Source organism: Phacochoerus africanus, chromosome 8, assembly GCF_016906955.1.
Source record: "Phacochoerus africanus isolate WHEZ1 chromosome 8, ROS_Pafr_v1, whole genome shotgun sequence".
Lineage (NCBI taxonomy): Eukaryota > Metazoa > Chordata > Mammalia > Artiodactyla > Suidae > Phacochoerus > Phacochoerus africanus.
In genome coordinates this window covers 25707298-25729863 of record NC_062551.1, presented here as the reverse complement: position 1 = coordinate 25729863, position 22566 = coordinate 25707298, and the positions used below count along the sequence as shown (strand labels likewise).

The 22566-nt window shown below is 46.0% G+C and overlaps 1 protein-coding gene across 1 annotated transcript in view; it reads left to right on the top strand.

Annotated features, from left to right (window-relative positions):
• The first annotated feature begins 10551 nt into the window (after window positions 1-10551).
• Window positions 10552-22566, top strand: part of CDH11 (cadherin 11) — a 151840-nt gene continuing 139825 nt past the window's right edge. Inside the window, exon 1 of the mRNA XM_047789254.1 lies at window positions 10552-10734. The gene's annotated coding sequence lies outside the window, so the exon portion shown is untranslated. The remainder of the gene's footprint in view (window positions 10735-22566) is intronic.

The following is a 22566-nucleotide window of genomic DNA, read 5'->3' as shown; positions in this document are numbered from 1 at the left end:
TTGTTGACAAATGGCCCTAAGTGGCAACATCAGGGGACCTGCTGACCTTGGCACTGAGGTCTGGGAGAAAACATATGCCCCTGTGTGTCTTCTGGCCATTACCACTGTTCCACATCCTATGTCACCTGTGTTTCAGGACAAGACTCCCTGCCTGACACAGAATCAATATAAATGTAACATTTGGACATACTTTTGAAAAACCATGCCTAGAGTGAACATAATCAGTAATCACGGGCTTTTAGAGGGAAACAGAAATGCAGAAGTCAAAGGCTTGCTGGTCCAACTTCTAATTTTAGACAAGTAGTTCAGAGTAAGGAAAGTATTGGTCTAAAGTCAGAGTGCAGAACCCAGGTCTCCTGCTCAGAGCTGAGGGATTTCACTTCTTAACCAATGAAACATCAGATGACACTGTCTTCCTGACCCAGGAGGCTATCTCTAAGGAGGAAAAGAGAGCAGCTTAGTGCCCAAAATGGTTTCATAAAACTGCAGCTTAGAGAACCTTGCCTTCTGTACCTGTTCCCATACTCACACACCTGTTGTTCTCCCGACTCTCCCTCATCAATAATTAGCACCCTAATCTATTCAATTGCTTGAGTCTGTTTCATGAGAATGATCCTTGGGATTTCTTTCACCTGCTTCCAATCCAAAATATACCTAGAACTTCTACCCTCCTTTGCTGTCCTGCCCTGAGTCCCAGCTAGCAGCTCCTGCTTCCTGGTAAAGTACAACAGCCTGCACGCATCCATTTTGTGTGTGTGTGTGTGTGTGTGTGTGTGTGTGTGTGTGTGTTTGTACTGAAGTGTAGTTGACTTACAATATTATACTAGTTTTAAGAACACAACACAGTGATTCAATATTTTTATAGATTATACTCCATATAACGTTATTACAAAATAGTGGCTATATTTGCTGTGCTGTATATTATATTCTGGTATCTTACTTATTTTATAACTAGTAGTTTGTATGTCTTAATCCCCTTCACTTATCTTAATCCTCCCCCAAACCCTCTCCCTACTAGTGCGTTCTCTGTATCTGTGAGTTTATTACATTCATTTGTTTTGTTTTTTAGATTCCACATAGAAATGAAAACATACAGTATTGGTCTTTCTCTATCTGACTTATTTCACTAAGCAAAATAACCTCCAGGATCATCCACGTTGCAAGTGGCAAATTTTCATTTTTTAGGGTTGAGTAATATTCCATCATAAGTACACATACACGTATGTATACAAACACAATATCACCTATTCATCTACTGACGGACACTTAGGTTACTTTCATATCTTAGATGTCGTAAATAATGCTGCTATAAACAATGGGGTACACATAAAAAAATGTTCAACATCGCTAATCATTGGGGAAATGTAAATAAGATATCACCTCACATCTGTTAGAATGACATCAACAAAAAGATACCACAAGAAACGTTGGTGAGGATGTAGAGAAAAGGAAACCTTTGTGCACTGTTGGTGCGAATGTAAATTGGTGTAGCCACTATGGAGAACAACACAGAGGTTGCTCAAAAATTAAAAGCAGAACTACCACATGATCCAGCAATTCCACTCCTGGTATTTATCTGAAGAAAACGAAAATATCAATTTGAAAATATCCATGTATCCATTCTTCTTCTCATCCACTTATAGCCATAATGCTCCCTGTCGACAAATACAATGAGATCCCTCTGCCTGAAGGAAAAGACATCAACAACTGCCCACTGCATTTGGGGTACAATTCAGGATTCTTTCCTGGTCCTACAAAGCCCTGGGTTACCTGTCTCTATATTTCCTCCAAGCTCACTAAACATCAGTCTTATAGATATTTTTTAGGCCCTCAAAACCTCCAAATTCCATCTTGCCTCAATGGCCTTATATAGTATATTCCTTCCATCAATGTCCCCTCCCTACTTATCTTAACTAGCCCCTCTGCCTATCTTAATTCTCAGCTTAAGAAGGATACCTTGGAGTCCCCATCTAGGTGCAGTAGAAACAAGTCCGACTAGGAACCGTAAGGTTGTGGGTTAGACCCCTGGCCTCGCTCAGTGGGTTAAGGATCCGGTGTTGCCATGAGCTGTGGTGTAGGTCATAGATGTGGCTTGGATCTGGCGTTGCTGTGGCTGTGGTGTAGGCTGGCGGCTACAGCTCCAATTAGACCCCTAGCCTGGGAACATCCGCCGTGGGTGCAGCCCTAAAAAGAAAAAAAAAAAAAAAGAATACCTTGAAGGAAGCCTCCACTCACCTCTCCTTACCACCTCTCCCATATAAATTAATTCCCAGTTATATTCGCTTGTAGACTCTGAGCAATTAAATCACATTTAATTATTCATTTATTAGCAAACTATTTGACTTTGAGAAAGCTGTTCAATTCTCTGAGCTCCTCTGTCCTTACCTATAAAATGGGCATAAGAATACTGACTCTGTAGAACAGTTGTAAAGACTGGAATTAAAAGTACTTAATAGGCATTCAATGAATAGCTGTTAAAAGTGTTATTCTTTAATTCTACCCATGCCCAGAACAATACTCTTTGCGGCAGGGAATCAATCATGGCTTAAGACCCAGAACTAAAGAGACTGTCAATCAGGATGGAGAGATTGTTCTGGAACATTGTTTCCAAGAAGAAAGCTCTTGAGCCACCTGTGCAAAATACGGCATTCCATTTTGACCTACCTGTGCTCTATGGAAACCTCACTATTATCTCTCTGCCACCAAAGATGCAAGTGAATAGGGAAAGAGAAGCAGACACAATTAGATAAAGCACTGAAAAATTCAGCCTGTGCTGTGTAAGTTCATCTAGCTTAAACTGAGGACCCTAAAAAAAGATTTTTTAAGTCTTCTCCATTGGCTAAGATCATTTCTGCCTTCCCTCCTCAGCAGTGATAGTCAGCATTTCCATGTTCATGGTTCATGAAAATTGGAACCCTGAGCTCTCAAGTCCTATTGTCCAAATTGTAGATGATTTGCAAAGCAAGCTGGGACCAATCTTGAATAGCACTTCCAATGGTTCTCGAGGAGCACAAACATATTTAAATGTGCCTATTCACAAGTTAAAAAGTAATGTAAATGTATGCACAGAGGAACATTGAAATAGCCCTCTGTGAGGCGTTTCAATAAGCCAATCTCTTTGTCCATACAACAAATAAACTAGAATTAGAAATCAGAAGCAGAACTGTCATTATGCATACCTGAAATTCATTTCAGGAAATTCATATGTTCTCGAAAAGTTGTCTGCCCGCCACCATTTTGCAAATTGGATTATATTTTTAAAAGCACTAAATGAGGGAGCTATTTTAACTAGTTTTCAAACGAAACCTTTGGTAACGTGAAGAATCATTTTGCAGTGTGAATAATTGGCATCATTAAATTCACTTTGTAAACAAGGGACACTTGTACCACGTTTAGATTCAAGCCGATGATTCATCTGCTCTGGGTCTGGGGATTCATTCATTCGGTTAGCATTTTTCATGCATATATTATTCATGTATTCATTCTGCAAATATTTACTGAGTGCTTACCATATGTCTGGCACAGTATTCGATGCTGCTCAAGGTACAGGAGTGAATGGGAGAGATGATGTACTTTGCCTGCCTGAAGCTTGTATCCTGGTGGAGAAAGATGACCAATAAAAAAGAGGTAAATTAAAACACATAATACAATGACAAGTAAATATATATGTTATAAACAAGAATAAAGCAGAGGGATAGAAAGTAATGGACTATGGGGGAATAGGTTGAATGGGCGCTTCCACTGCTAAGAGAGCCAAGCAAATCCTGGTTAAACAGGCAAAATGAGGGAGCAAGCCATGAGAAACAGGCGGGGTGCTTCAGGCAAAGAGCAGAGCAAATGCAAATGTCTTGAATCTGGACTACCCCTGCATGTGAACAACCACAAGAAAAATGAGTATGGCCTGGTGATCAAAGGAGTAATGGGGAGATCAGCAAGATAGTCTGTGGCGGGCTCACACTGCACCCTCTAGGCCTGGAATGGAAGCAAGCATGAGGCAACTGCTCTCAGCACCAGTAGGGGCAGGGGATGAAAGACCCTCAGATTCCACAGATTTCTGCCCATCATGGAAAGACATGGTCTTTCCAAATAGCTGAACATACTTATATCTTGTCTCTTACCTTCTGCACTTCTGCTGACCTTCCTTTTTCTCTCCCTTCCTTCCTTTCACCCTTTCATCTTTTACTCCTTTGGGTACCTACTGTGTTCACTGGTCCTAGGGATTTGATGGATGCCCTTTGCCTCAGGTGCAGAAGGAAGTTCTTCTCCCTCTTCCCCACACACCTCCCTGCCCACAAACATATCAAGACTAGAACCTGTTGGGTGAACTTCTCCACTGAAAGGCAAGCTACGAGTTCCCGCTGTGGCTCAGTGGAAATGAACCTGACCAATATCCATGAGGATGCAGGTTTGATCCCTGGCCTCACTCAGTGGGTTAAGAATCCAGCATTGCTTCAAGCTGCTGTGTAGGTCGCAGATGTGGCTCGGATCTGGTGTTGCTGTGGCTGTGATATAGGCCAGCAGCTATAGCTGTGATGTGACTCCTAGCCTGGGAACCTCCATATGCCACAGATGTGGCCATAAAAAAAAAAAAAAAAAAAGGCATGCTAGTGGGACAACTTGAAGGTCAAACACACATAGATTAGAATCCCAGCTCCAGTACTTACCAGCTGTGTTATACTGAGCAGTGCATATAATTTCCTTGTCTCAACTCTCTCATCTGTAAAAAAGGGATAATAATACATACTTTGAAGGAATGTTTTGAGAATTTCTAGTTTTGATATAAGTTGGTGATTAATATTATTACATTATTATTTCTGCCTGCTTTCTTCCTTTCCAAGTTGAACCTCAAAGTAAAGGAAAGGTGTAGTTAAAACAAATTGGTATGGCATTGAAATCACCTTCTGATTTCCTGTCCCCTCTAATGTTCTAGAATACTGTATTCATGATTATAGGATATAACCCAAGGGACTTGACAACCCAGGATGACCCAGAATGGTGGCAAAATGGAAATCTATTTCTGCTTGTGGGAGGGCGTGTTAAAGGCCCCATGACTTTCCCCTTCTCTGTATTCATACTCTTTGCCATGCAACTTCTGAAGTTTCTTCCACTAAAAAGGTAGATTACATTTCTCCACCCCTTACCTTTCAATCTGGGCTTTGGCCAATGAAATGAGATAGAAAAGATTGTTTTCAGTTCTAAGGCTACACCTCAAGACACTGCATATTTCTGCTTGATGTCCTGTGCAGTGGCCATCACCACAAGAATATGCTCAAGCCAGGCCCAGGAAGAGGATAAGAAGTACAGGAAACTGAGTGGAGATGCCCCAGCTCAGCCAGGTCTAGACCAGGCAACCCCAGCCAACCCACAGATGAATTCGAGAAAATAACTGCTGGTTTAAGCCACTGAGTACTGGGGTCATGCATTCCCTAGTATTCCTGCGGTGGTATGTGACTGATATACTGGACTTCGTTAATAAAAACACTTCTTAGTTAACATTATCAATTAATCAAATATATTGATTGGACTTCTATATTTAATGTACCAGGTGCTAGGGATACAGAAAAAAATCGGGAGGGTATCACTCCTGTCCTTAGGGGACTTAGGGTCTAGGTGAGAGGGAGAGACAAAAGAAATGGGGCAGAGTTAAGAGGCTGTGTTTGAGAGAGAGGGGATGGATGCCTGGAGTCCAGGCTTAGCTGGAGACAACTGGCTGACTGCTCCTTGTGGCAGAGCGGGGAATTGCATATAAGAGATGCTTTCAATTTAACAAAGAGTCTGACGGAAAAACTCCTGAATTTCAGCTCTCAAAGGATCCTCCTCAAAACCTACACCGGCTACGCTCTCACTTAAAGCTATGGGAACTGAGGTTCAGAGAAAGAAAATTACTTACCCAAGGTGATTCAGTGAATGTGCGGCAGATCTAGGCTAGGTCATGAACCCAGGGCCCCCAACCCTCAAGGTTGGCACACCTAATCCAATATGACGGAGGACAGGACTTACAGTGTCAGCTAATTTTGAATGGCTAAAATATTCTTGACCAGAAATTTTATTACCAATATCATTTATGGTAAGATTAATCACCATCATCATTATAAGTTGTAACTGTAACATAACTCCTTTCTTGCTCAGGTGATTTAAGGTATGATGATGATCAGATCTCATAATTAATAGTAGTAATTAATAACTGTCAGTGATTGAGCTGCTGCTCCAAGCACAGTGCTTACTGCTTCAGGTATGTGGGCACATTTAATCCCTGCAACAATCTAGGCACAGATAACAAGCCCGATTTTACAGAATGGGAAACCGAATCTCAGAGATTGAAATCTCGCCTAGTAAGCAGCAGAACCAAGAAGCAGACTCAGATCAAAGGCCTGTGGTCTCCCACTTATCTCTGGGGCCTGAACTATGGGAATCTCCATCTGAAATGTCAGGCATCCTTGTTCAGTCTCCCTTAATGGTCTCCCCCTGCCTGCAGAAGGCATGATGGGAGTCTCCCACAAGCTGATAAAACCTTCCCCCTGTTTGGATCCTATCTCACTTTTTATACCGTTTACCAAAGGATGCCTCTAGAGCAGGAAGCTCTGAGCAGGCCTCGGGTAGCCTGGGGCTTCTAAGTGAAAACAAGGAACTGACTCAGCAGGGCCTGGCTATCTTCAGAGAAGAGGACAGACACATCAAACGAATGAGAGCCTGGTACCTTTGATGAAGGACCCAACAGGAAATTATCAGCCTCTTGCTGACAGGGACAAAGACAAGAAAAGGCCCATTTGAGCCTCATCTCTGTCTGGATTGGAAGAGACAGGAAGCAGAGGGGACTGTTTAATCCTGCCTCCAGAGCAACCATGAACCTTGGTTTCCTCCCTTAAAGAACAAGGTGAAGGCAAGGTGAGGGAAGTTAAGATAAACACCCAAACTTTTGGCTGCCTAGATGAACTGAATCTTTTAATTTAAGCTGTCAGTGGGTTCTTTTTTTTTCTTTTTCTCTTTTCCTTTTTTAATCCAAACTGTAATCACACAATACTCTACCCAAGTGCTTGATATGGATTTCTAAGACAGATCCTAACATAGTCATAAAAAAAAATCCCCTCGGAAATGTGCACTTTGTACCATGTCTATGTGTAGGTGTCTTTAAAATGTCACGAACTAGTATGCCTAACTCTGGTTCCCAGGAATTAATCACTTAGAAGAGTGAAAGGGGGGAATTAACTTGCTTTAACACTTACAAGACTCTACAAAGCAGTCTCGAAAATAAGAACTTGCTGAATAGAAGTATGGTTATCTTTCCATAAGAACTAGAGCTCCTTTTTTTTTTTCTTCTTTTAACATTTCTCTCTCCGAAAAACTGCCTTGCAAAAACTTTTCTCCCTGGGGCTCACCTGCAGGTCACAGATACTCTGGTAATAAAGGTATAAAAGAAATTTTTTGTCTTTCTTTTTGGTTATAATTCAATGAATTTTAGTAAATGTATAGATTTGTGCAACCATCATCATTATCCAAATTTAGAACATTTTCATCACCCAGCACAGTTCCCTCATACCCATTTGCCCAATTCCTATTCATACCCTTAGCCAGGAGAAGCACTGATCTGCTTTCAATCTCAATAAATTTGCATTTTCTGAACATTTTATATAAGTGGAATGAGAAAATATGCAGTTTTTGCATCTGGCTTTTAGCATGTTTTTAAGGTTCATTCATGTTGTAACGCATCAGCATTTCTTTCATTTTTAAAGCTGAATAGTATTCCGTTATATGGATATACCATATTTTGTTTATCCACTCACCAGCTGAAAGACATTTGAATTGTTTCCAGTTTTTGGCTATAATGACTAATGCAGCTATGGAGAGTCAGGTGCATGTCTTTGTGCATAAGTTTGTGCATAAGCTGCCAGTTGTCTTAGATACACTCCCAGGCATAAAACTGTTGGGTTACACAAAGGATTATTGACTGCTGCAATACACTGGGCTCAATCTGACTCAAGGTGAGCGACGTCAGTGGCAATCTACCAAGCAATTTTTAACATTTAAAAAATTTGCTGATTCTATCATTCATGAAAAAGACAGTCTTAAAGAAAAAACAAAACCAAACCACCACCACCGCCACCGCCAAACAACTGCTGTCACTGAACCAAAACAAAGGACACATTACAAATAATGTCAGGTTACATGTGACCAGGCTCATTCTTGGACGTTCCTCCAAAATGGAGTTAATGAAACTTCTCACTCATCAATCAACCCCTTAACCATCAATGAATCCCAGGTATCTCCGTATAGGTGCAATTAGACTGAAGGGCCCTTCACCTTCCCTTCCTGTTTACACTTTCACTTAGGTGGAAAGCATGAGAAAATTCAGACAGCCATTACTAGACAAACGGGAGCAAAATCCAAGTGTCTCTGAGGGAGAGTGGGACCCTCGTCCTCTCTCTCCTGTGTATCTTCATTTATAAGCAGAATCATGGAAGTCAAAGCACCCCATCACCATGCTCTGCTCCTTGAGAGTGTGGGGGACCTTGGCGATGGCCTAGGACATACTCAAGGTTTTAGGGCTTACAGCAGACAGAAGTGGCAGATAAAAATATACAGGAGCAGAGAGGTTGAGAGGAAGCAAACAGTGTGTGGAAGGGTCTCCCCCAGGGTCAGGGACCAACCCGAGAAGAGGCAGGCACCGCGTCCCACTCATTCGGCTCTCTGGGAAAGCGCTTAGCCTCGTGGGCCTAGAGAGTGCCTAGCAAAGCATCCACAAGTTTGCGGCCAGGGTGGGAGTACCTAAGGCCCAGAGGCCTGTTTCCTTCTGACCTTTGGCAGGTAAGGGGATGGAGGAGGGGCGGGCGCACAGAGGCACAAGGGAACCAACAACAGGAAACTCAGCGCCCCCACATTCAGCAGTTTAAAAACTACGGCCTCACCAGGTGCTAAAGACGCGGAGAGAGCAGCAACCTCCGCCTCAGGCATCCCGGAGCGTCTGGAATCACGAGGGCTCGCGGGGGTCCGGGGCGTGGTGCCTGGATGGCCCCGCCCCGCCCGCCGCCCCCGCGCGCAGCCTGGCGCTGCGTGAGAACCCGAGGGCTCTGTGTCTCGCGGACCCACGCGCCAGCGGTTTGGAGACCAAGGGCAGGCTTTGGCTACAAGCACTCTTCCCCCACTACTCGGTTTCCTTTCCCATTTGCCCGCTGAGGCTTTCTCTTCCCTCTTTGTTCTTTTAACGTTAACTCCTCCGTCCCTCTTCTCCCCTCTCGCTCCCCTCTCCCTCCGTATCCTCTTCCCTTTCTGCCCGGGCCGTCACTCCTTTTCCATCCTCGTCTCCGTCCGTCCTGGCATTTCTTTACCCCGTTATGCATTTGCTTGTTCATCGTGCCTCCACTTCTGCTTTTTTCGCCACCTCCCACCCGAAAAACTTGTTCCAGCTAGGGGTTCCCACTAGGCCACAGTTGCTCCCCTCTACCCTAGGGACGGCGGTGTTTGTGGGTTCCAACTCCGCTCCCCGAAGCACGAGCGCCCCGCCCAGTCCCTGGCGTGATTCTGAAGCCCTGTCCCCGCCAGCCTTTTCTCCCATCTACTCCGCGTTGGCAGGAAGCAGGCCCGGGACCCCTGTCTCCGTCGAGTCTTCCTCCTGGGATGCAGGGGAAGACCCAGGATGGATTTGGGCACTGCCCCCCCCCCCGGCCCAGTCTTCCGCAGAACCGCACTCTCCACGGAGCGGGTCGGGCAGCCAGTGAAGCGAAGGGGCGGGAGGCAACAAGTGTCGATACGTGCGGCCGGAGGGGCGGGGGCGGGGGGGTGCTGTACCTGCTTGAAGCTGGAGTCAAGGGTGGGGTGGCGGGCGCCAGTCTGACCCTGGCTAAGCACTCCCGGCACCCCCTTCCTTACAAGAAGCATTGGGGATGGAGGGGGAGGGAAAACTGGGAGAGAATGGAGACGTGGCTCTTCCGAAGTCCGAAGTCTCCCTCCCTCAGGTTTCCCCACCCGCACCCCAAGCCGAGTTTGCTAGGGATGGGTAGAGAGGGCAGGGCAGAAGCTGACGACGTGGAGAGATCTCTGGAAGGTGGGGTGAGGAAGAACAATTCCCATTTATCTCCCCCACTTGAGCGATGCTTCCCCCCTACCCACCACCCAGGCCTCCTGGGCAAGGGCCCAGCCTGACCAGCTGGAGCGGATTTGGGCGAAGGAGGAAAAAGGGGCTCCCGAGCCCTCCCCAGCTTCCCTCTGCCGCCCTCCTTGATTGGTTGTGCGTCTCTTGAGCCCAACTTCAGTCGCTCTAGACTCCGTCTGAAACCCAGGGGAGCCAGAGTTCGGCGACCCAGGGCGGGAGGAGGTGGCCACGAATCCCGGGGTTTGCATCCCAGGGGTCCCTGGAGGGAGGGGCGCGGACGGGCCAGCCCCCGCAGACTCCGCGAGGCCCAGCTAGCCGCGTCTCGCGGCCTCGGCTCCTCTCCACCCCCCGCCCTTTCCTTCCCTCCCAGCGGCGGCCTCCCTCCTCCTCCCCCCCCAGCCCCCCCCCCCCCCCGCCGCCCGCCACCTCCCCCCGGTTTCTCATTCCTGCCACTAGCGCGCTCGGCGGCTCATTCCGCGGCCGCCGCCAGCCGAGGGGAGCGTCGCGAGCAGATGCCGCGGGGGCAGCTCGCAGCCGCCGCCGACTTGTGAATGGGACCCGGACTGGGGCCGGGGCTGACACCACTGCGCTCGCCCTGCGCCAGGGACCGACGGCCGGCAGCTCGCGCCCAACCTCCAGGGCCCCAGGTGAGGCGCGCCGCCAGTGCCTTCTCTCGCCTCGATAGGGCTTCGGGGGCGGGGGGGGGGGGTTGTCTCTGGATAAGAATGTCTCGGGGGGGTGGAGGTCTGACTCGAGAAGGTTTCACTAATGCAAAACAGAATCGGAGAGAAGGGCGGAGGTAAGAGATTTGTTTAAAAATCAAAAAGGAAGAAGAGAGCCAGCTGTGGGCGCGGGCGGCGCAGGGGGCAGAGGCGCCAGATGTGCGCTCCAACCTCTACCCCGGCTCCAGCCTCCTCTGGGGTCTGCTCCGAGGCCGGGGGAGAGGGGCTTTGCACCCGGCTATAACTAGGGGCTGCAGAGCTGCCCTCCGGACACGCCGACTGCCCCCGGTCAGGTCTCTGGGGAAAGTCGCCCCCGGCGCGGTGTCCGCCCGCCCGCCCGCGCTGCACCTCTCTCCGAAAGCGGCGACATGACCGTGCTCTGCAGGGTCCCTACCCTTTCCTCCCCGATCTCCTCCAAGCGCTCCGCGGGACTCCGTCCCTCTGTCGAGACAAGCTAGGGAAGCCCCGGAAAACAGAAGAAACCCAGCATGGGTTGGCGATTCCCCGCACTTTAATAGCGTGGGTTTGGGTCCACTGACTGCGGCTCTGGGGCCGCCGACTGCGGTGCGCGCTCCAGCCCTGAAGCCGGAGTCTCTTTGGGGGCTCAGGGGGCCGTTTGTCAGCTCCAACCAGCCCAAGGGGTAATCCGCGAGCAGCTCAGACTCGGGCTCAGCTCTGGCTGGGGCTTGACGGAGCCTGCTGGGGCCACCGTTAACTTTGCGAAGCAAGCCTTCCCCGCAGCCTGTGCCTCCTCCCGGAACGCGCCGAGGCTCTCTAGCTCCGCGCGCACGGCCTCGCTCCCTCAGTTTTGCCCCGAACGGGAGCCGCGGGTGGGAGCGTGGAGAAGCCGGCAGGATGTGGAGGGCGGCGAGGACGGCACCCCTCTCCCTCTCCACCCTGGTAGAGCTGTAGGAGGCCCGCCTGGTGCTGTGAAGAAAAGAGTCCCCAGAGAAAGTGGGGTCAGGGAGGCCCTGGTCGCGCTTAATCCCTTTCTTGCCAAGGCCTTGCTTGGGGGGAGGGGGGGGAGTCTGCATGCCTCCTCCCGGGTGAAAGGCTTTCTAAATGTTAGAAAAAAAGAGAGTCCTGTTGCTTTTGCTGATAATGCAGCAGGAATTTCACGGGCCATCGCGCTGCTATTAAGAAATTGCATCTTTTAATTATTTAATAATGCCACCCCTGCATGACGACGGGTTGGTCCCTAAGGGGTGGAGTGGAAGGCTGTTTCTAAAACCCTGCTGCATGAGGGGATAGATCTGTCTATTAAGTCTTCCCTCCCGTTCCCCCCTAAAGAAATCTTTTCGGATGGCTCTGAAATCTTTCCTTGTTTTTCTCTTCCGATGATTCCTGTCGTTTAGTATGAGGCAGAGAGTAAGTTTTCGGTTTAATCACAGGAAAGCCACGGTAATTAATCTGGTGAGAGAATGGATCGATTTCTTTATCATTTGGGCTTGCAGCAGACATCGACGGTTTTGTGGGGTGTCTGGATTCCGAGGGATGGGCGTGTAGAAATGTTCTCAGGAGCGAGGACCCGCCAACATCGCATCAGCATATTTGCCACGCTGGGCCCTGAGAGCTAGAGCCTAATACGATGAGAGAGAAGAGGCTGCCCTTCATTTCCTTAATGCTGGAATTATTTTTCCTACAAATACAGAGATGCAGGCATCAGAACCCAGAAGTAACCACTGTCCAACCCTGCCTGCACAGAGCCTGGTCTTCTTCCAGTAGAACAAAGGAATAAAAGTTGTAAAACAAAGAAACTGAGTGTTGGGGCCAGTGCCAGAGGGACCCTGAAGCTCCTGGTTACTAAAGTTCCTTAGTCATGAGCTCTGATTCGAAGTTTTACAGTTGGCCAGTGAGCCCTGGAATTCAAACCTCTGTGTAAAACTGAAATCCTGCCTAGTACAAAGGAATGTGAGTAGTTTTCAAGTACAGACCAGGGAAAGGCATCTGCGAGGCCAGGAAACTTTTCTTGAATAAGAATTATCTTTATATCTTGCTTTTGAAACTTTGCAAATTAATACACTTAAATATCTTACAGGCATACTTTATTGTTTACCATAAGTATTACTATCATTATGTGTCCGTGTTATCTCAGAATCTGCATCAGCTGGTCGTTTTATTACATTGTTAGGAAAAAAAAAAAAAAATCACCCTCCTTACCCAAGAGAGGGAAAATGAAATGAAGAGCTGCATTGAAAGGACTGAGATAGGATAATCTGTTGAGGCCCAGACATGTAGCTTTACTCAACCTGGGCTTATTGCTTACCAGAAAAATAGGCTTTTAAAATAGCTCTAATTGAAGCAGTGGACCATCTTGATAGCACTTCAGAACTTTCATTATATTCAGCATTCTTATCAGAACAGCAGACAGTAAAATTACTAGAAACCTAAATTCTATTTTCAATTAAGATGCAATCTTTTGTTAATTCGGGAATTTAAGAAGAAGTTACATCTGCTTTTTTATGATCCAGAACTCATGTTTCCTCTTTGTGGTGGTGGCTGTGGATGTGTTTGTTTGTTTATTCCTGTGAAGGGCGGGGGGGAGGGTTGGAGGGCCATGCCATGACTGGGGGGAGTACAGATCAATTTCATGCTCCTTTAATACACTTGTCTTCATAATTCATGGGTTTTCTTCCACTTTGAATGAAATTACATGGCTGCTTTGTACAGATTTTCGTTTGGGTACCCTCATATGGGAAACGCCATGACTTTGACCTCAAGCCTTGATTTACAAGGCCAGAGATAGACTTCCATGGGCATAGTGTGTCTCAGACCTTTGCCTGTGAATGTCTGTGACTTACGAAGTTGACAGTTCACGTAAACTTTGAACTGTGATATTCAAAGCTATTTTCAAAACCATCCGAAGGAGATCTGGAAATCTGATTTTAGCCTGCCTTCATTTTCTACACATTTATGTAGACAGATGTTCCAGAAATATGATCATTTTAAGTTTATTTTCAATATTGATTTTTTTCTTCTTTGATCATAGAAATACCTAACCATTAAATAATATGACTGGTCGGTAGTGTTAGAAAGTAGGTAGCAAACCTTTTTTCGTGAACCATCAGATTTGTAGAATAACTATGAATTCCTAAGTTTTTTTGTTCTAGAAAATCTCATCATTGTGTAAATGTGCCAGTGATTTAAAGGATTGAAATGTGTTTGGGATTTTTTTTCCCCCTTATGCAATTGGCTATTGTTTCATAAAGTTACCTGACTTGTCGAAAACCCCTATTCTAGATTTACCAAGCATTGTAGTTGTCAGCCTTTCCAATCCAAAGTTATTGCCCCTGAGACAGGTAAAGATCTTTGGTCTGTATGTATATATGTGCGTGATTTAAGGGACTAGGGGAAAAACATCAACAAGTCTAGTAAAAAAAAATAAAGCTGGTGAAAGTTGGACAAGTTCTGGTGTACCGGTAGGAGTAAGAATGAGCTTTTCCAGCAGAATTACTGTGGTGACTATCCGCAGCCTCCTCTGTGGGCAAGGAAGGACTAAAGAAAACACTCGAGGAGGATAATTAGACATCTTTCTGCTATAATTTTACCCTGACATTGAGAGCCTTGTGCGTCTCTGGAAAGGGGCTCCCTCGCGGAAGATTGCACTTCTGGCCACTAGAGGGCAATGGCACCCTTCTCCAACTTGGTGCATGGGGCCCATCTGCTTTTGAGGGCACCGTGAAAAGCCGTTTTGTTACCACCAGCCTTGTCTGGACCTCTCAGGAGAGACCGAATTCAATCTAGCTGTGGTTCGGGCTACTGCTTGAGCGGTTTGTCAGGATTAACATCTTTCTAGTCGGTGGATCCCGTTACCTTCAGTCTCTTCTTCCCACCTTGGAGTTTACTAGAAAGTTGCAAAATCTGAATTTTGAGATGGTCTGAGCAGGAGATGGGTGGGGGCTGGGCTCTGTGGTAAACAAGGTCAGTTCTCACTGAGGCAGTGATCTGGGAGGATTTTCTGATTTTTTCTTTTTCCCTGCCAAGAAGCATCATTTCAGGTTCTGAGGGGAAGGGAATGAATGAAGAAAAGCAATGTTAGTGAGAGTGCTGTGCTATCATTGTCTATTCTTTTAAGAGCTTTTGAAGATATCTGCAAGACGTTTTTAATTTGCAAAAAGAGAATAGCAGTTTCATCTTTGGTAAATACTTTTGGGCATGGAGTTTTAATATAACAGTAAATGTTTTACTATTACCTTTAAACCACTCTTGATATTGCTGTACAAGATCTAACTTTAGCAGAGAGGAAAATTTAATTCAGGATTGGTCCTCATGCACTAGAGTTTAATCATTTGACTTTTTTTTTCCTCCTCAGTGATATGGAAATTACTGCTTATGATTAAATTGCATATTCCAGGCTGCACAAATTTGTATTTGTTACTGTTTGATAGTGTCACTATGAAGTTCAGAAGAAGAATGAAACAAAAAACTAATGCTATATTATAATTAAGAGGAAAGCTCTATTAAAAAAAGATAAGTACTATCTTAAGTGGATTCTTATTTGTATCTTTTTTTTTTTTTTTTTTAACTGAGTACAGTTACCTCCCTGGTGAATCAGCAGTGGAATTCTTTGCAGCCAGGAGTGTGTTGGAATGCATAGGCAGTTGATGAAGGAAGAATCAATGCAAATGGATTATGGGAGGTAGTATTAAGTAACTCAGTGGAAAGTAAGACAAAGTGTTTTGTAAACCGAAGCTCACATACCACTGGACAGTTTGTTTAACTTTAAAAAAGAAGGCACTTTTAAATTCTAAGTGCTTGTGGATAATGCACGTTTGTTAGAACTGGAGGCAAAATTTCACTGTTGTTTTGTTTAATTAGTCATTGGACAGTCGCAGCATTCAAGGATGCTTATTGAGATAAAGCACTGTTCTCAGAGTCTCCATGGTCAAGGTCTCTGCCCAGGCAGAGAACCTAGTACACAGGATGTTAAATGAGATGGGAGTCTGAGAGAGAAGAGAGCGAAGGAAGAAGGCGGAAGGAAAAAAAGAGTGTGGGAGAGACTAATGATGCTGTTTCTCATGGCAGGCCAAGGACTGGGGTGGCTCTCCTTTCCTCTCTCTCTACTCATTTAGACCATGTGAGGTGCTGAATCCAGAAAGTTGGCATAAACAACTTTCCAGCTACAGTAAACAGTGGCCAGCGCCTTATTCTATTGCCTTCTGGCACTGAGTACTCCTCGAAGGATATTGTGAATAAGCACGGCCTTTTTCTCAAATTTCCCTGTTTGTCCCAATGAAGAAAAACCTTCACTTCCTCCATGAATCTCCTTATTTGCCAAAAATCCTCCTGACGTGTCCTCTGCACTGGCAGGATTTCACACACTAAGATGACTTCTCCATGTTCACTTTCCTTGAAGAAAATGGCTTTGGCCGCAGCATCTTCCCCACCACGATGACCACCTAACATAGCAAACCCGGCAGTGGAGGCCCCTCCTTGGATTTAGTTTAACACACAGAGATCTCTTTTCAGCCATCATTAGGCTCCACCAGTGACAGCAAATGGTGAGAATTTAGAGCAGCAACCTGCCTGTGGATGCTGTTTTATTCTCAGGAAGAACAAGCATGAGTGAAGGCAGGGATAGACAGATCACATCTAATTACTGTGCATCCACCCCCAGCATGATCTCTGCGAATGTGCTAGCCCTGATCGCATCCTGAATGCTCAGGCCTATTTCCATCCTGCCAGGAGAAAGATGATAAGACATTCTGTGCAGAGTGAGATCCTGTCTTTATTTAAAATGTCGATATTTTGCTCCTCTTGGATTTTTTTCCAATGATCTCGATCCTTAAAAATACTTCCTTAAAATGTTCTTTATCTTGATTACTGAGTTTGTTGGCACCCTCGTATATTATCTGCTCAAGGACCAAGTTCTAGCCCTGCCCAGAAGTTTGATCTTCTCTATTCCAGCTCCACTGCCTACCAATCTGTAAGCAAGAATGAGCTAGATTACTCCTCGAAGATGCAGCTGCCCCATCTGGAAAAATGGAGCTCATCCTAATATCCGTGTCCTAGGATTGTTGTAAAGATGGCATGAGAACTGAGGGCCATGCCTGGTTGACGATAAGCTCTCAATACCTGCCCAGGCCCTTTTGTCCTCAGAGAGAGGCCCGGGCTTCACGTTTCTAGACTAATGGTAGCAGGAGAAAGTCTTCCTCACCATTATTAGATCAAAATCCTGCACTGAACGTTCCCTTTGGGTTGACGCCTCTCCCAATTAGTGATGAATTGTTTAGTAGTACCTGCCTTTAAAACAAAATTATTTCATAAGTTTAAGTGATCCATCCCTCTTCCATTTAAAATATTCAGGAGGCAGTTGAGATTTAGAGATAATGATGGCTTTTGAAAAGTGCCTGCCTCCTTCTTAGCATTGCATTTTCTCCCTGCTCGTTTTACATATGGGTTGCTGTGGTAAGTTGCCCTGAAGTAATATCATACTGGGAAAGTTTGCTAAGCATGTGATGTTGAGATATTCATCACAAGGTTTGCTTCTGCTTAAAAGGGGCTCATTACTATTCCAGGCTAGCTTAAATGATCATTAGTCTCTTGATAAATTGTCACCATTTCCAGAATATTCCTGTTTGTTTTTTCAGGTAAATGTGGTTTGGGATTTTTCGGAGGTTGAACAGTGACTCCGTCACGTCGAAAGGCTGCAGCTTGCAGAAGCTCTTACTCTGTCTGTGGTCTTCCTTGGGCCCAGGCAAAAACCCCAGTGATGTGACATCCTGTTAAAAACAACAGAAACTCTCTCACCCCCACGCAGCCCTTAATGGTTTTCCGACTGTTTTCATACCCAGTGCCACAGTGAGGCTGGGCTTTCTAAGGCTCCTGGACCTTCCAGGTTGTCCTGCTGTGTCCCATCTGCAGCCTTCTGGTGTCATCTGTTCCTACCCCAGGCCCTACCGCGTTTCCTCCTGAGAGCAGCATGCAGTGAAAGGAAGGCTCTGCCTGTGTTGGCCTGGAAAAGGGCAGGGGGCAGAGCCAGCTTTGAGAGATGCTCTGCCATGTGCTGGGTGCCGTGCATGCTACCTCTTACATTCTATGCAGTCTGTAAGTGGGGTACTGTCATCTCCATTTTGTGAGTGGAGAAAATGACCCCCAGGAGGATTCAAGACACTTGTCTAATCTCACCAAGCTGGAGGGAGAGAAGCTGGGTGTCCAGGCCAGTTGCGACTCCTCATGCCCAACAGTTGTTTGCTATGTGGGATGCATGTTGCAATCCTGGGCTTCCTCAGCTTCCTGCAGAAGAACAGCAATGGGACAGAGAGCTGAGCAGACCGCTTGAGCCTGTGCCCCTGTAAGATCCCAAATCTTACTCGTGAAAGGAGGCTCCAAGATCTTATGGTCTAACTCTCCTCTCAGAGGGTTTTCTGCTTGCCACGAATCCTCCAGCTTCGTAAATGTCTTGATGACAGCCTTCTAACCACCGTTTAGAGAACCCATGACACTAGAGGTGATTCGTTAATTCCGTTCATTAAAATGTCCCATCCTATGAGGAGCTAAAATACCCCTCTGCTGTTACTTTCTCCTAGTAGTTACACACTGCCCCTGCTCCCCTTCTTCTGGCAGTCCCACAAATATTTGAAAATGGCATCCTCTAACAGTTAAAAGCCAGCAGTTATTGAGCACTTAGCTAGTTTCAGTGACTATGCTAAGACTATTCTATATACGAGACTTATCCACAGTGACCCTATGAGCTGATAAGATTTTTGATAGAATTTTACAGAGGAAAAAAAACCCAGATATTCCCAGTGTTCCACAGCTGGTAAATGGCAAAGCGGGGATTCAAACTCAGGTATCTGATGCCAAACTTAACCCTGGTGTCAGGATGCACTACCATTCAAAGCTTTAGCCAGTCTGATGAGATACGGTTTACAGACCCCTCACCGTCCTCCTCTCACCCATCTGCTTCCACTCCATTTTGTCATTGTCCCCATTAACATGTGACACCTCAGATCAGAGTCCCTGTCACAGTCTAACCACTGTACAGGGCTTGGACTTCCTGGTTCCTGTGATGAGGACTAGATGTCCCTCTTTACCAGGTGGAACGCTCAGGCATCAGATGTCTGAGGTCATTAACTGAACTATCAGCTCTTCCAGTCAACCTTCGTTTAGAGAGGAGGGTCCAAGGATCCAGAGAGGAACCATGACTCGCCTAAGCTCACGTGGAAATTTAGGAGCAGATGGAACAAGAACTGGCAGTGGCTCCTAACCCAGTCTCTTACCACTATCCAAAAGCCAAAGCCTTCCTATTTTTTTTTTTTTTCAGAGTCGATATACCTGTGGTCCGATTCTTATTTAAACATTTCATTAGCTCAAATATGGATACATATATATGTATATTTATATAGAGATATAGAAGATTCACCCTGTGACGTCCTTAGGCAATTAAATTATAACCCCTAAATATGGGCTTTGCATGAACCTCTATTATTTGGAAGTCACAGTCAGCCAGTGCAGGGCCGTTTGATCATATTTTGCAAGATCTACATTGGATCTCACCCTTCAGCTCTATCCTACTTTACAGACACCTGCCAGTAGTAATACTTCCACTCCAGGCTCCACAGATAGCAGCGTAAGAATGGTGTGCTCGCCTTGCCAAGCCCATCCCTTCTTAGGGCCCTCTGGCAAGATTTGATTTGAACTCTATCTTGAACCCATTTCTTTGTCGCCTACTTTCATGAGAGGCCTGGGCTGGGCACACTGAAATGGTCAGATCACAGGACCTTCCCTCAGAGAGCGGATGATATCAGTGGTGCAGAACATACTAGGTCTGTCTGTAAAATCTCAAGGCTGTGTATAGTTAGTGCTGCAAAGGAAGAATAAACAAAGGGGGCCACGGGAAAGACAAGCCCCACGCAGTTCAGTGCAGAAGCATGGTTTGGGGAAGGACAGCCTTGCAGTCCTGCAGAGTAGGAAGAGACCCGAGAGGCCGTCTAGACCGACGCATTATGTCACCAGGTGCTGTGTTCCTGGCTACCATGTGTGATGATGGCTGCAGCATCACTAGTCATATGGAACTCATTACCCCTGGATGCAAACCATCAAGGCGTTAGCAACTTTCACTATTAGAAATGCTTTCTAAGATTGAGTCACACTCCGTCCCCAAAGGTCTTATTCTTTGGTACAAGCCTTGGATGCCATGCAGCATAGATGTAATTCTCCCTTCCCACACAGGTATTCTGTGTCTCAGTCGTCTTCCAGGATGCCTACGCTCTGGTCCTAACAACTCCAGAGTGAACACCCCATTCGTTTTTGCTCCAGCCCTCCTTGGAGGGAAGGACTGAAGACAGAAATCCACAGGCAGTTAGACTCCAGACTATCAACTCCCTTCTACATACTTCTTTTACTGCAGCCGGAGGCCACATTACATTAGCTTTTATCGCCAGCCACCTCACCCAGAGGACTTAGGCTCCACAGTTTGTTTATTTTGTTTTTCCTTATGTGCTGCTGTTAAGTTGCATTTCCCCACCTGTCCCTGTGCACATAAGACATAGTAGGGTACCTTCAGTGGTGTTAGGGAGCCAGGCTGCTCTGCTTCAAAGCTTGGCCCGGCCACTTCCAGCTGTGTGAACTTTATCTGTTCCTCAGTGTCCTCATCTATAACACTGGGTTAATTATATCTACCTTATAGGTGGTTCTGACACTAAGTGATATTATATAAAAGTGGTTAAAGAAGGAATAGAATGAGGTTGCTGTTACTATTATCACTTGTATTTTATATCATTGGGCTGGGCTCCTTTAAGCATTTAGTCTGTAGGCCAGATTATCTGCCATCCCTCCTAGCCTTATGCAACAGGTTGATTTATTCACATACCTACTTTGCTTGTTCAAAACAAAACACCAGCCACAAAAATACCCAGAATAGAAGCAGGGACAGAATCTTGTTAAACCACATAAGACACTTCTTTTGCATGATCCCACACCCTTGAATACAATATTCTTGATATCACTCATTCCTTATAATACATGATGGCCATTTTGTTTGCTTCTTGTGTGTTTGGCTGCATAGCACCCAAACCCCCGTCCTGTGTTTGGACGGTAACCCACAATAAGATTCTTTACAGAAAGAAAGCCCTCTTTCTACTCCACAGGCCTGAAGGGCCAGAGAGTTGCTTCCCTAGCTCTTTTGGAAGCTAAAACACTGACTCAGCACAGCTCCCCAGTGTGTTTTAAATCTGGGTTCAGTATCTTATACATACGCAGGTGCACGTGTCCACACCCACACCCATACCCACACAGAGTCACTAGCCATGAAGAACTTACCTTGGTCATGGTGGTAGTGGCTACAGCATCACCCAGTTTCCAGGGGTAAGCAGGGTCATACAGAAAACTGTAGCTTCCCGTTCAGTGGGGGCCACTGTAGTGTCCTCACCCACCTGGTTCCGTGGCAGGATCTCATCTGGGGTTCTAACTGCCCAGGCTCCTCAAGTTCCTGGCCATTTTCTGAGCCTGCTTTTCTGGTCATCCTGAAATCCTGTGTGCCACAGAGTCTGTTTCTGTTGCTTTGAACTAAGAAACCCCAAAGGCTTCATTTCCCAGCATATTCTTGCAAGACTGTTGTGGGAAAGCTTATCCACTGCAATACTGCATAAGGTATCTGGCTTTTGAGTTCCTCTCAAATGCTAAATAGAATATTGATAGATAGATGTTAAGGTGTAAGGATAGAGCAGAGGAAGCCTTTATTAAACATTATTGGATAGTCCAGTTTGGGTTGAGCAAGAACTGGGCAGCATGTCAGGACCTGGGCAGAAGTCTAGCGATATAACTCAGTAGATGTGATGGGATTTCCACAGGCAGCTGTGGCAGACAGCATAACCATAGCCGCTAGGCATGTGGATGGCAAATGATCTCTTGGAAGGAACAGGGCACGTTGTGTGGGAAAGTGGCCCGTGGCTGTGGAGCCAAAGCAAAACTCCCAAAAATATTATCCAGAAGAAGCCAGATTCAGGTTCAAAAGTCCAAACTGTATCCTTAATCCAAGGGCAGCTAGACAGAAAGAAGTATTCTGCATTCCGAGCCCAGCATCTTGGAGAATTCAGAATGGAATACATAGGAACTCTCCAGGCACTGATGGGAACACAAAGGAGGCCCTGATGAGAATGGGCAAATGACCCTCCCACATCCCAGCTTCTGGAGAGAACGGCTTCCACACCCTGCTGACATCCTGGCTTCTTTGTTGGCCCAGTAATTGAATGATCAGGTGGAAGTGGTCGGTGTTGAAACAAGGTGAGTTGGGGCAGCAAGAGCAGACAGAGAAAACCTTTTCCCTGCAGTTCATTCCGTATCATCCCAGGACAGCTGGGTCCACGGGTAGAAGAGAGCAGAGCCTTCAGGGCAAGCTCAGGATTTCAAAGATTCTGCAACTTGCTAGCCTGTCTAATGGGCCAGGTAGTCAAGCCATGGCCTGGTTTTGATTTCGTGGCTGATAATGTCCCTTGCCCAGACCTGGACCCAATCATCATCAGAAAACCTCACCGAACTCTTGGAGTCATTCATTTCATCTTCTCTGTGGTACGCCTTGATGGCCACCATGGAAACAAATCTAGACCACAAACCAAGGATGACGCATTAAATAGAGGTGAGGCTGGTGGGGCAACTATATCAGTAGTTACCATTTTTCCATTGTCTAACTTATTAAAGCATGCATATTTAAAGGTTTTAAATATTTAACAACATAGTTAAAGGTTTTACAAAATATTTCACTGACAAAGCGGCAAAACTGTATTTAAGTTCCAAGTCCAAATTGAAAATCAAGGG